The sequence below is a fragment of the Bubalus kerabau genome, chromosome 22, assembly GCF_029407905.1.
Source record: "Bubalus kerabau isolate K-KA32 ecotype Philippines breed swamp buffalo chromosome 22, PCC_UOA_SB_1v2, whole genome shotgun sequence".
NCBI classification, from domain to species: Eukaryota; Metazoa; Chordata; class Mammalia; order Artiodactyla; family Bovidae; genus Bubalus; species Bubalus kerabau.
In genome coordinates this window covers 22,740,972-22,756,502 of record NC_073645.1, presented here as the reverse complement: position 1 = coordinate 22,756,502, position 15,531 = coordinate 22,740,972, and positions in this window count along the sequence as shown.

The window sequence follows — 15,531 nt, the reverse complement described above, 5'->3', positions numbered from 1 at the left end:
TTGTGTATATAGTTTCTGTTTGTTTTTGTTTGTTTGTTTGTTTTTGCTGCCTGCCTTCCTTCTTTTTTTTTTTTAGACATTGTTCGAAGTGATGTTGCCTTGGATAAACAGAAAGGCTGCAAGATTGCCCAGCACCCTGATGTTATGCTGGAGCTCCAACGGGAGAAGGCAGCTCAGATGCATCTGGTTCTTCTAAAGGAGCAATTCTCCAATACTTACAGTAATCTTATATTAACAGGTAAGGGTATTGGAGTCGGCTGGAATCTTAGAGCACTGTAGATTGATGGTCTCCATTGGTTAGCAGCTTGATGCTTGGGAGACACTGAAGTGGGATTCAGATGATCTGTCTGTCTCTTTCCACATATCCTTTTTAAAATCATGATGAGTATTCATATAAAATATTTATTATATTTTGCAGATGTATTTTGAGTTGAGGTTATGGGTGGTTTGGCATGTGTGTTCTCAAAAGAAGGACCAATGAAAACCTAATGAAGCCTTGTAAAAATATGACTTTTTAGATGTGTGCCAATAGATTTGAGAGAATTACTAAATTTGGTGTCTAAGAAGCAGCTATTTTCCTCTTTCTGTGTATGCCCTTTCTGTGAACCCAGTGAATATAAAGATGAAATGTAAAAGAGATAATGATCCACAGGCAGAGCTGAGAATGTTCTATTTTTGGGAGAGTTTGAAACTATCTAGGGAATTTGATTTTCTTTTTGAGAGCAAGGAGGCAATGAGACTGAGCCATATTCACTTACATCCTTGTTTCTAGGAGGGAAGTGAATATATGTGAAAGTTTAAAGGAGAAACAACTTTTTGCGGGGCTGCTGCAAACTTTGCTTGTAAAGAGCATGTGAGTTGCATGCCTTTGTCAAACTTTGGAAAAAATTCTAATAGCACACTCTAGTGTGAGAATCATGAAGGACTTGTGATGAACTAAGAAGAGCAGTCTGAGTTACCTCCATTTTCCTAAGGGTACGCAAGGCAGATCTGCATTATATTGATTCAGATAAACTTGAATAAATCGAAGTGTATGTTTTTTCTTGTTTATGAATATTAAAAATAAAAAGATGCAATGTCTGATGGGCAATGAACATCTCACAGTTACTTCTGTAAGCTCCAAGTTAGGAAAATTTAAAAATTTTTTACAAACTTGCTGGCATTTCACCAGGAATTACTGAGTGGCAACCAAGTTGTTTTGCTTTTGAAAAAGCGCAAGTCTCTACTAACTTTCCATCTTGTAACTGGTGAAAAACCCAACAGCGTAAGATGAAAGCCAGATTTAAATGTGACTTTGGAGAGCAGAAAAGAGGATTATGGGTTTCATAAGTATGGGCCCTATTTTTTGTTCTTGGATAGGTCATTAAGGAGGGAAAACTTTAAAGTGATTTATGGCTAATAAATCCTAAATTGGTTAGTAAAACTATGTTTAAGTTTAGATGTTTGGAAAGAACATATTTTTCTCCAAATTTCTTTAGTCCACCTCAGATGTACAAATGTACATGTGTATAGTATTTTCCAATTCAGTTATTCTAACATTTTTAAGCATACATTAGAGAGGTCAAATCCTGTGTTCTTTAATGTGGCATAGAAAGAGCTTAGGGTAATTCTAATCCTAAACTGTGCATCCAGAGTGTGGCTTGAAGGCATATTATCTTTGAAAACACAAATGCTCTATTGAGTTCAATGGAATCTTTTCTAATTCTCAGTAACATAATCCCTTTGGATGTTTATTCACAGTTCAAACTGTTGGAATCAACATTGTCAACTTTTACCCTGACAACTTGCTTACTTTCTACTAAACAAACTTACCCTAGAGAAGAGCCTCTTTCCTGCTCTCACTTCTCCCAAGCTGCTTCAAAGAGCCCTCAGGCATTTTCCACATTTTTCACCCAAATGCCTGTGCAGAGGTGGTACCTTGCTGCAGACAGAGCATTTGGTGTGCCCTGGTTTGTTTACATGAAAGTTCGAAAGGTTTTGGTTCCAGGTGTTGGGAAGAGATGGAGTCATTTCGTTTTAGCACCAGTGGTAAAACTATTTTAATATCTTTTAACTAACTCTTTGATTTTACACAGTGTGGTTTTCTAATTGTTATGAAGTTTAATCCTTGATTTCTTGTATAAATTTTGAGAACATGGTCTCCAGACAGCTAAACATAATATTTAAACATAACTAAACTAACTTTTGTAAATATTTCCCTTTTCGGTGATGAATGTATATTGGTAAGGAGGGTGAGGTTGAAGGGGCAGAGACCTCTCAAATGAAGTGACTTTCTTTACCAACATGTTCAGAACACCTACCCTAGGATTTCTGCTTGGTGATGTTTCACTTATTTTGTATAACTGTGGAATAATGTTTGAAATGTCTGCGATGAAAGTTTGTGGGAACAGGATGAGGAAACTGGGCCTCCAAAATCTCAGAAATAGATCACTCAACCTCTCTCCCCAACTGTTTACAGAATTTCATGTATATGGGTAGCAGTGTATCATAATTGTTTCCTGCTAGTGGTCAGTTATTGGTATAGTCTTTATTTTTAAATTGGACAACTAAGATAACAGTAGAGGAAAAAATTAATAAAGTGATTCAAATGTCAGTATAGTAAGAAATTAATAAAGTGATGGAAATGACAGCTGCTTAAAAGTGTACTAAAAATGATGGCTATTGCCCCTACCTTACAAATAAGCCCTCATTCTTAGGTATTCCATCTTAGTTGATCATACTGACAGCGTTGAGATGAGAGGTATGCCTTCATATTCTGCATTCTAGCTCACGATCTCTCTTAAACAGCCATCCCTCAGATGACGGCAGATGATATTCTAGCTCTGAGGATCTTCTAAACAACCTTATGGTCCTAGTGACAACTCAGTCAATAGAAACAAGTAGACCTCATTATATTTTTTAAAAAATGGATTGTATTTTTGCCTGATGCTAAACATGTCTTAATATCTTCATGTGAATGATTTACATGGTATGGGAAATAATGTTAGCCTTACCTAATCTAGAAGGTTTTTGAAGTAAACTCTTAAGGTTGTATGAAGGTGATGGAGGAATTCCAGGAGAACTTCAGTGATAGAACTGTTTTATATATGATATATTCTTTCACACTAACTCTCTAACACATGCGTGTAATCTTGTCCTGTATTATCCTGTAGCTTCTTGAATCTGAGAGTATTAAATATCACTGTGCATGTTACTCAAGGAATGATAAATGAAAGTGAAAGTTTGGTAGGTGACTTTAAGAAAGAGTAGGAATCATAACTTCTGTATCTTTGTGCTTTCATGATTCTTAATGTGATAATTTTCAGTGTTTGTTGAAAATGTTCTGCTGTATACACAATGAATAAAATCACTCAAAGACTACTTCTTAAGGGTTGATTTGGATGTCTGTTAAGTTTGAATAGGTTCACATATATTATTTGTCTCCCTTCCCTTGGCAAACCCCTCTCTTTTAAGGTGTAAATTGAACTTTTGTGGCAGACGCCTGTACTATAATTAAATGAAAACAGAAAATAAAAAGTTAAAAGCCAGCCTTAAGGGGCAATATACTTTCTAGGATTTTGTTTAGAACATAAATTTGCAGAAGGCAAGGAATATCATATTTGTGCAAATATGCATATTGTGCTGCATTCTGCATGGTGAGTAGAACATAGTGAATGATCCTGAAATGAAGTCAACTTTTGAAAAATTTATGTTGTAAAGTCATCTAGTCAACTCTCATTTCCAGGCAACCTGAAATATGTAGCCCTTATAAATGGATGGCATTTGTCAAGATGCTTTCCAAAATTCTTTTTTGAGGACACTTCTCATGTTATTGTCTGGTACTGTAGGTTTTGTACTTCTTCTTTCAGTAATTAGATTTCAAAGTAGACTGGAATTCCTATGGTTAGCTTTACTGTATTACTGTGAAAATGAATTGAGCAAAAGAAGCTCATACTTCCCTGTTATGGTCAATCTTTCTAACTTCAGCCGAGCAAAGGGCTCAAATAAGTGGAATGAAAATTGTTATTTCAGTTTTCAAAGGACAGGATCCAGATCTGTTTAATTATTTGCATTATATAGTATAGTACTGAGGGCTTCCCAGGTGGTGCTAGTGGTAAAGAACCTACCTGCCAGTTCAGGAGATGTGAAATGTGGGGTCAGCCCCTGGTGGAAGATCCCTTGGAGAAGGACAGAGCAACACACTTCCGTATTCTTGTCTGGAGAATCCCATGGATAGAGGAGCCTGGCAGGCTACAGTCCATAGAATCTCAAAGAGTCAGACATGACTGAAGAGACTGAGCACACATGCAAGCATGAATATTTCATAGTTGTTTAATTGCTCTTCCATTGCTAGGCATCAGAGGCGTCTCTAATTTTTAGTGATTATAAATAACGTTGTGATGCACAGCATTGCATATATATCTTTGTGCAATGCCTGTGAGTATGAGTGCTATGTCAAAGGAATGCACATTTAAATTTTTGATGCATTTAGTAAGTTGACTTTCAGAAAGGTCATGCTGGTTTATACAGTGTATGAGATAACTCATCTTGTCTTTGCTCATACTGATTATTTTCCAATCTTTTATCTGTGTTACTGTAATAGACAGTGATTGGTATTGCATTGTTTTTTTTTTTTTTTGTAAGTGCAAATTGTAATTTTTTTAATATAAATTTATTAATTTTAATTGGAGGCTAATTACTTTACAATATTGTATTGGTTTTGCCATACATCAACATGAAATTACATTTCATTGGTTAACCAGTGAGGTTAATAATCTTTTTACATTCAGTTCAGTTCAGTTCAGTTGCTCAGTCGTGTCCGACTCCTTGCGACCCCATGAATCGCAGCACGCCAGGCCTGCCTGTCACAAACTCCCGGAGTTCACTCAGACTCAAGTCCATCGAGTCAGTGATGCCATCCAGCCATACATTGGTTGCCATTTTTATTTCTTCTGTGAATTGTACATTTCTTTAGCCTATGTTTTTAATTGAGTTGTTGGTCAATTTATTATTGAATAATAAGGTCATTTTTTATATTAGGGATATTAATCTTTTGTTATGCATATTGACAAAAAATGTATTCTTGGACTTTTAAAATTTATCTTTGTCATGTATATGACTAAGTGACTAATGCTTTCTTTCACTTTCACTAAGAATAGTTCAGTTGTTTTTTTCATTTTGTTTTATTTTTTTTCTCTCTCCCTTCCTCTGTGTTTATCCTGACAGGCTAACAGTTTGAGGATTGTCTCTATCCTGCCTTTCGTGTTCCTACTCTAGAACTAGGTATTATAATGGTGTTTGGTTCTGCTCTGTAATGATATTGGGGATGTTGTACATCTAGTTCCTGGGCAGCATAACCTGCCTGAGTTATGTACTTTGCTTTTTTCTTGGTGCTATTTTTGGGAATCTTTGTCTTGGAGTGTGTCAGAACTAGAGGAATAGTGTTCTGTTCTTGTATTTGAATAATAAGATAATGAGTGTGGAGTTACTTCCTAGTAAGAGATTTGTTTTACCTTTTTATAAATGAAGGAATCATAGTGGTCCCTTGGAATAGAAATGTGTAAATGGTTAGGCAGCTTTTAATTCTACCTCATGTATTGATTCAGCATGTGAGTTTTGAAATCAGATAGTCTGAGTTTGATTCTGGAACAGCTACTTAACAGCTCCCTTAACTTGGGAAGTTTTTTTATCCTCTGTTTAGCTTTAATTTCCTCAAATGATTGTATCTTACATACTTTAGAGACTTGTTTGAAGATTAAATGAGGTTTTGTACATAATTCCTTAGCATAGTGCCTGAAACACAGTAAATATTCACTAAATGTTAGATTTTATTATTGTGATTAATCTTACAATGTTTTCAAATGCACATATTACTCTTGGGTACCTTGTTGCTTTTGTGGTACTGAAATCTCTCTGCTTTAAGATGTCAGTTGACACAGTATGGTAAGATAAAACTAATCAGAAACAGTTTTGAATTCTGCTGTTAATTTATGGTAGTTTCATGATAAATCTCCTACCACTCTGAACCTTAGATTCTTAGTTGTCTAGGATGTGTATAATAATTAGTAAAATAAAGCATGAGTCACTATGTCCCCTGGAAAATGAAAGTCTGAAAATGTGTCATATGTGGGGAGCTGTGTTCAGAATGCCTTGATCAAGCATTTTGAGTTCTTTGAAAGCATGATACTAACTAGATGAATATTAGTTGGTATTAGAATTATTCCTGAATACCTGAAAATGCAGCTCTGAGGATGAGCAGAACATCAATTAGATGGTATTTTACATATTAAAATGAGCCCAGTGCTATTATCAAAACAGTGAAATGTCTGCATAAAAGTCAGTGGCCATACATAAGTGCATAGTCATGAAGTTATGTAGCACATGATTAGAAGTTCCCCTTTTCTCCAGCTCTTTTTGGTTTTAAGTACAAATATACATACTCTGTTGCTTGTAAGTCCTTATATGAACTATTACATAAGTGAAGATTCTTTTTGAACTCAATTCTTACTACTATATTCAACAGACACAAATTACATTTCAGTAAATGTGATCAGGAAAAAAAGGTAACATAGGAGAAAAGGATATAATTGCAAAAACTGTTCATTTTGTACATTACAACCATTGTACTGACAATAGTACAGAGAATCACTAAAGAATATATATATTTTTAAAGTGGTCACATTCTGCTTCTCTCAGAATTAAACTTGGGAGCATTGATTGATTTCTGTCCCAAGTTGGTAGAATCTTTGTCTTTATGAATCACAGAGTGAACTTCCTTTTTTTCAGGAGTCTTTGTTAAGAGACTTGAGGAGATGATGATTACTTCCTGCTTTTCACCCATATTATGTAAAAGATGATGTTGGAAGGAGTCCTTTGAATTTATTTATACATTAGCTCTCCTGTTTTCTTACTATGAGAAGCAGTTTCTCATAGGTTCCTTCATTTAGGTTGATGGCATCACATCAAAGCATAATTAAATAAAAGCAACTTTTTGGACGGTGAATTAAGTGTGGATAGTCCTCTGCAAGTCTGGTTGAATCCAGCAGTGGAGTTTAGTGTATTTAGGTCAGTGATCTCTAAGGTCCAGGTAGGTGTGGCAAAGGATGTATAGGCACTTCAGGATATGTATGAAGAAATCCATCGAGTCAAGATTTTCTGATTACTAGACAGTTAACTTGTCAGAAGATTATTAATTTTATACATTTTAAAATTCTGAGAATAGGGTGAGAATTTTCCTATTTGAGAGTAACTGACAATGTTCCATCATCTGTTAGTTTAAGCATATTTAAACATATTGCAGTTCAGTGTGCACAGCCAAGTTGACTTAAAGGGACTTTTGAAAAGAAGCATAATTAAATATAATTCTATTAATGATAATGCCAGCATGAAGCAACAGCAAGAAAATGGAAAAACTGAGAGTTCACCTTTTAGTGAAAACTTTGTCAGCCACAGAATGCAGTAAACATGATCTGGCAATATACTGTCCAAAAAAATGCCTGAATTATCAAGAAGACTATTTGAAAATCAAATTTGCATGTTATTTTTAACAATATGTGTTATTGAAAGTTTATATAATGCCCAGAAATTATTATTAATACTATTTTAAGAATAGGAGCAAAAAGGTGTTTGAATCATTGTTAAAAAAAACACACAAAAAACATTGCTGATGAATTTGAAATTTCTATTTTGATCTATGTTTTATAATGTAACCAAAATATTACTGCAATTGGTGCATAAGTAGTATATGTATGTATCACATATATGTAATTTTATGTTATATATGGATTATTTATGATAAAAATATTTTACTGGTATGAAATAAAAAAATGTAGGGACCAGAAACCTGTGAAGTCCTCTGTTCCTCATAGCAGTATAGGAAACTAGATATGAATAGGAACCTTAGGGTTAAACAGACCTAGGATTTAATCCGGAGAAGGCAATGGCACCCCACTCCAATACTCTTGCCTGGAAAATCCCATGGACAGAGGAGCCTGGTAGGCTGCAGTCCATGGGGTTGCTAAGGGTCAGACATGACTGAGCGACTTCACTTTCACTTTTCACTTTCATGCACTGGAGAAGGAAATGGCAACCCACTCCAGTGTTCTTGCCTGGAGAATCCCAGGGACGGGGGAGCCTGATGGGCTGCCATCTATGGGGTCACACAGAGTCGGACATGACTGAAGCGACTTAGCAGCAGAGATAATGATACCATCATCAGTCTTTTCCAATGAGTCAACTCTTCGCATGAGGTGGCCAAAGTACTGGAGTTTCAGCTTTAGCCTCATTCCTTCCAAAGAAATCCCAGGGCAGGAAGTGATAAATTATACTATGCAGGGAAAAATAGCATTTTGTTCATTTGAATAGACATTTGATTGTCCTGTGACTTATGTTGTAAAATATATTGCTGTTACAGTGATTGATAGATGGTACATTGGGGAGAAGATGTCAGAATTGAGAGATCTGGATTTCTTTTTGCTTTATGTGTATCCTTGGGGCAAGCTTCAGCTTTCTCATTCATAAATTTAGAATTATAGTATCTGCCTTTTGTCAATATTTTTTCAGCCTGTGTCTGAACACCTATCATTAGTTAGAACCACGCTAACCATGGGATCTCTGACTCTGGGAGGGATTGGGGGCAGGAGGAGAAGGGGATGACAGAGGATGAGATGGCTGGATGGCATCACTGACTCGATGGACGTGGGTCTGAGTGAACTCTGGGAGTTGGTGATGGACAGGGAGGCCTGGCGTGCTGCGATTCATGGGGTCGCAAAGAGTCAGACGACTGAGCAACTGAACTGAACTGAACCATGGGATCTGTGGATGATAAGAAATGTTCTGATTCCTGCGCTCCCTGGAGATGTAGTCCAATAAGAAGATAAACAGGCAGACAATTATGGCTCACTGTGGTTAGGTTTATATTAAAGGAATAGGAGTGTGAGTTGACCTAGGAGAATCAGAGAGGCTTTTATGAAGGAAATGGTGCTAATGATCTCTAAGTTTCCTACTTTTATTTTAAAATTCTGGTTAGTGTATGCTTCAGAAATTAAGGACTCTTTTGCAAACTGAAAGGGATTGGGACAGGAGGAGTCTTCTTCAAATTTGTTGATAGTCTTGATGCCTTCAAAAATAATTTAATCCATTTGAGTTTTTTTTGTGTATGATTTTACAGACTGTCTTAATTTCATTCTTTTACATACGGTTGTCCAGTTTTCCCAGCATCATTTACTGAAGAGACTTGTCTTTTCTTCATTATATTGTCTTGCCTCCTTAGTCTTAGATTAATTGACTATAGGAAAGTTAAAGTGAAAGTGAAGTCGCTCAGTCCTGTCCGACTCTTTGCGACTCCATGGACTATAGCCTACCACGCTTCTCTGACCATGGGCTTTTTCCAGGCAAGAGTACTGGAGTGGGCTGCCATTTCCTTCTCCAGAGGATTTTCCTGACCCAATGATCGAACCCGACTCTCCCGCATTGTAGGCAGATGCTTTACTGTCTGAGCTACCAGGGAAGGTGTGTGGGTTAATTTCTGGGCTTTCCTTCCTGTTCCTTTGATCCATGTATCTGTTTTTGTGCCAGTATCATACTGTTTTGATTACTTTAGCTTTTTATTATAGTCTGAAGTCAAGAGAGCCTGATTCCTTCAGCTCCATTTTTGTTTTTTAAGATTCTCTTGGCTATTCAGGGTCTTTTGTGTCTCCTTACAAATTTTAAAAACTAAAAACTTTTTTCTAGTTCTGTGAAAAATGACACTGGTAATTTGAAAGACCTAAATAAATATAACAGATACTGTAAAACTCTTAGAGGAAAACAGGTAGAACATACTTTGACAGAAATTGCAGCAATATCTTTCTTGTTTCATCTTTTAGAGTAATAGAAATAAAAACAAAAATAAACAAATGGGACCTAATTAAACTCAAAAATTTTTGCACAGAAATAGAAACCATAAACAAAATGAAAAGGCAACCCACAGGATGGGAGAAAGTGTTTGCAATGATGCAACTGAAAACGGATTAATCTCCAAAATTTACAAACAGTTCATGCAGCTCAGTATTAAAAAAAATGAACAACTCATTCAAAAAATGGGGCAGAAGACCTAAACAGACCTTTCTCCAAAGAAGACATACAGATGATCAACAGGCACATGAAGATGTTCAATATATTTAATTACTCGAGAAATGCAAATTAATACTACAATGAGGTATCACCTCACACCAGTCAGAATGGCCATCATCAAAAAGTCTACAAACAATAAATGCTGGAGAGGGTGTGGAGAAAAGAGAACCCTCCTACACTGTTGGTAGGAATGTAAACCAGTAATAGCCACTATGGAAAACAGTATGGAGGTCCCTCAAAAGGCTAAAAAATAGAACTACTATGATCCAACCATTCTAAGTGAAATATTTCAGGCAGAGAAATACAAATATGATATTGCTTATATGCAAAATCTAAAATAAATGATACAAATGAACCTATTTACAGAACAGAAACAGACTCACAGACATAGGAAACACACTTATGGTTACCAAAGTGGGAAGGAGGGAGGGATAAATTGGAGTTTGGGATTGACATATATGCACTACTATATTTACGATAGATAACCAAAAAAAAAAAAAAAAACCCCAACTATATAGCACAGGGAGCTCTGCTCAATATGCTGTAATAACCTAAATGGGCAAAGAATTTGAAAAAGAATAGATCTATGTGTATGTGTGGGCTTCTCTGATGGCTCTGCTGGTAAAGAATCTGCCTGCAATGCAAATCTGGGTTTGCTTCTTGGGTTGGGAAGATCCTCTGGAGAAGGGAATGGCTACCCACTGCAGTATTCTGGCCTGGAGAATTCCATGGACAGAGGCCTGGTGGGCTACTTTAGTCCATGGGTTGCAGAGTTGGATAACTGAGTGACTTTCACTTTCACTTCATGTGTATGTATAGCTGAATCATTTTGCTGTACACGTGAACTAACAAAACATTGTAAATCAACTACAGTCCAGTGTAAAATAAAAATTAAAAGGAATAGTTTATAGATAACATATCTTATTTTTTGTACACTAAGTTTAGAGATATTACATGTAGGTACCTGTAGATATCATTTAGAATTAAAATTATTGAGCAACTTGGAGGATCTCAGTCTTTCTTCATTCTTGTTCTTTTTTCCTTACCTCTTTGTTTTGCTTGATTGAGGACATACATTAGGGCAGCACCCTGTGCTTTCTCTCTTCAAGTTTTTTTAAGTTTGACTTTAAAAATTTTTTAAATGGGAGGATAATTGCTCTATAATATTGTGTTGGTTTCTGCCATACAATGTGAATTAGTCATAGCTATATATATATATCTCCCCTCCCTCTTGAGTCTCCCTCTTATCCCACCCTCATCCCTCCTCTCTAGGTCATCACAGAACACCAGGCTGGGCTGTCACCAGAGAATATTAATTGGTGAGAACTCTCCCAAAGGCCTCCAAGTCAACACTAAGACCTGGCTGCACAAAAGGCCAGCAAGCTCCCGTTCCCTTCAAGTTTTAATCCACCCTTATGGTTTGAACTGTCAGTAGAGGTTGAACTGTCCAATCCATTAATAAAGGAGAGAGAATAAAAATATCATTTTTATTGTCATCAGAATTCAAGTGGGTCTGATTTGGGCCCTGTAGGTTATAAAATTTTATTTGCCCCCATGTAGACAAAGGATACAAAATTAGAAACTCAAAATTACACACAAAAGTTTATATGGAAAGGCAAGAGACTCAGAATAGCCAGTATAATACTGAGTTAAGAACAAAGTTGAGGACAGATACCATCTGACCTCAAAACTTATTATAAAGCTACAACAATCAAAATAATGTAGTATTGGTGAAAGAATAAATAAATTAGATAATGAGATAGAATAGAAAACCCAGAAATAGACCCATACAAATGTAGTCAATTGTTGACAAAGGAGGAAAGGAAATTCAATGGATAATCGTTGGTCTTTTCAATATACTGAGCTGAAACAATTGGACATCCATCCAGTGTAGAAACAGACCCTTCACTTTTCACAAAAGTCAACTCAATGAATCATAAACTTAAATGTAAAATGCTAAACTATGAAACTTCTAGAAGATAATACAGAAGAAAATCTAGGTGACCTTAGGTTTTGTCATGAGTTTTCAGATATATCAAAAGCATGATCCCTGAAATAAAAAATTGAAATTTGAACTCAGAAGTTTCTGTCCTTTGAAAGACATTGTTAAGATAATGACTGTGTTGGTTCAGAACTATTCTGAATTCTTATTTTTAATTTGAAATAATATAAAATGATGTTTTATGTTTGTCCTGTCAGAAATTATTTTCCCTTTCTCCTTGTGAAAATTATTACAAAAGGAAAGTTGCTGATCCTTTAAAAAAGTATTAGAAATTTCTGTTTTATGAAAGGGAAAAAAATGACCAATAAGGAAGACTTTAATGATGCTTTTAATGAATCTTTTGAATAATTTTAATAGGATCATTTGGCTTCCCAATCCATTAAAAAAGGAGAGACAGAATAAAAATATCATTTTTCTTGTAAACAATTCAAGTAAAATGTTTATTTTATGCCTTACTTCAATTGCCAATTTCTCTTTACCCTGAGCATATTTTCTCAAGATTACTATTTTCTCAATGTATTTTGTGAAAACATACATTCTCATATAGATGAGTCTCACTTCCATAAATCTTCCCCTTTCCATTGCACTGAACCCACACTTTATGTTGGAAGAGAGGAGGAGGCTTATTATTCTGTGCTCTTAAGGCAAGGACATGGTATACTTGTCAAGCATGGAGCTTTTGCACATACACCCTGAGGAGTAGTTACCATATTTGTGCTATGGCTGCCACTCCCATCTCTTCAGAGAGGAATTTGGGCTGGAGAGCTGACCAGGAGCTGAGAATGCAATTTCCTTTCAAGTGAACCTAGTTGAATGAAGATTATATGCTAAGTAGGAAATAGTATAGGAAGCCAGTGTCAAGGAACATGGGTTTTTCCTTTAAAATATCTTCAAGATTATATTCTCTTAGCAGGAGGAACCCCCAAACTAACACCCTTGTGTTTTTGAGTTAAATAATTCTATTTATGATGTTTTAGAGATGTTTGCTGGTGACAGACTAATTTGCTAGCATATGAGTTCTGGAGAACAAATTGGTCTACCTTCCTGAAAGCTTTAAAAAATAGTTTTAAAAATTTATTGAATTATAGTTGACTTATAATGTTATAATAAGTTTCAAGTGTACAACATAGTGATTCCTAATTTTGTAGATTACAAACCATAAAAAGTTATTATAAAATATTGACAAAAATGCCTTGTGTTGTACAATACATTCTTGTGACTTATTTATAACTGCTAGTTTATACCTTTTAATTCCTTTCACCTATGTTGCCCATCCCTTTACCCCTCTCCCCACTGTGGTAATTACTAGTTTGTTCTCTGTATCTCTGAGTCTGTTTCTGTTTTGTTGTATTTATACATTTGTCTTGTTTTTAGATTCCACATATAACCTATAACATACACTACTTGTCTTTCTTTATCTGATGTATTTCATTAAGCATAATACTTGCAGGTCCTTCCATGTTGTTGCAAATGGCAAGATTTCATTCTTTTTTATGGTTGAGTAATATTCCATCATGTGGACATACTACATCTTCTTTATCTATTCGTCTGTTGATGGGCACTTAGGTTGCTTCCATGTCTTGGTTATTGTAAGTAATGCTGCTGTGGTTAGTGGGATGCATATGTCTTTTTGAATTAAAGTTTTCCTTTTCTTTGATAAATACCAAGCGGGTGGAATTGCTGAATTGTATTACAGATTTTTAAATTTACTTTCCCCTTGTCCCTGTCAAATTACTCTCTCCAGATCTGTATTTTGCCATACTCCATATGAATAAAATAGCAGAACCTGATTTCTGTGGGACCTCACACAACCAGTGTCATCTGGTAGTGATGTTTACTTTTATTTTTTCTAATTTAATTGTCTTATCTGTGATGATTCTACTTTTTCATGTGCTGGCTTTCCAGTGTATGGAAAAGAAAACTTTTTCTGTCATCATCAACCTCTTAGTAGAATAAGTGAATGGGAGAAGAATAGAGCCCATGCTAGTTATGAAGATAAACTACATTCTGGAGTATTTGGGGGATATTGAATTCTACTAGTTTTGTTCTATTTTTTTTTTTCCTTGAGAAGAAATGGCAGTAAGTAGCCAGCCTGACATAGGACAAGAGATTCCTGTTTAGCATTATCATTCCATACCATTTTTGTTTGGAAAATAATCCATTCCACTCTGTGCCAGTTGGGAATGACTCTTGTTTGCCTGGCTGAAGTCATCATTCCAGTATTTGGTACTCTAGGCAAGAATTCCAAGAAGCTCATAAAAGGCTATCCAGATAAGCAGTTTTCCAAATTAAATTTATTGCTGAAAGTGTTGTTAGGAATCAGACCAGCCTTGCAATGTTATAGGTAAATAAACTGAGGCTACTTGTTCAAGGTCACATAGTTGCCTATGCTATGCTATGCTAAGTCACTTCAGTCGTGTCCGACTCTGTGTGACCCCATAGACGGCAGCCCACCAGGCTCCCCCGTCCCTGGGATTCTCCAGGCAAGAACACTGGAGTGGGTTGCCATTTCCTTTTCCAATGCATGAAAGTGAAAAGTGAAAGCGAAGTCACTCAGTCGTGTCTGACTCTTAGTGACCCCATGGACTGCAGCCTACCAGGCTCCTCCATCCATGGGATTTTCCAGGCAAAAGTACTGGAGCGGGGTGCCATTGAGGTAGGACTAAAATTCAGGCTTTGGATTTTTGGGTTCATTGCTATTTTCACTACACTTCAAAATACTTTGTCTCCTGGAAATTAAATAACTTCTGTCCAATTGGAAAAAATTATGCAATTAAAGAATTAATTCACATATGTACTCCAGAAGTTTTATTGAGGGCTGCTTTGACTAGTGTAGAAGTAGACACACAGTATGGAGGTAAATACTTTTAGCCACAGATGAGCCAACTGTCAGTCTGTTGGTGCAACTGACAGGTGCTTGACAACACAAGGAGGCTAAGCGCTCTCTCTCAGATGTGGTGATCCAGAGTACTCTACCTGTGAATAGGGAAGTGGACCTTTTGCCTGAGTCTTGAAGGAAGGATATGAACTGTAAAATGCATGATAGGATGCAGGTTAACTTGATTGAAAATGTGACATCATTTAACCCTTTGTGGCCTACTAAGACTTCGAGTCCCTGTAGTAAAGGCATCACTTACAAGAGCATCCAATTTAAGAAACCACTTCAGACTGAGAGGATTAAGGCTATAGGATAAATCCAAGAGGGACTTTTAAAATTCTCTTTAGGTATTTTATTTTAGAGGGCTGGGTGGTAATTGCTACTAGGATTATTTTTTAGGGTAAATGATTAGATTTTAGGCATAGATAATGGAGAAAAACAATATTCTTCAGTTGTATGTTTGTATTTTTAATAGAATTATAATAGTTTACCTAGGTGAGAATACAAATTAGCCATGAAATATATATAGAGAATTTAGAAGAAATAGATTTCTAAATTT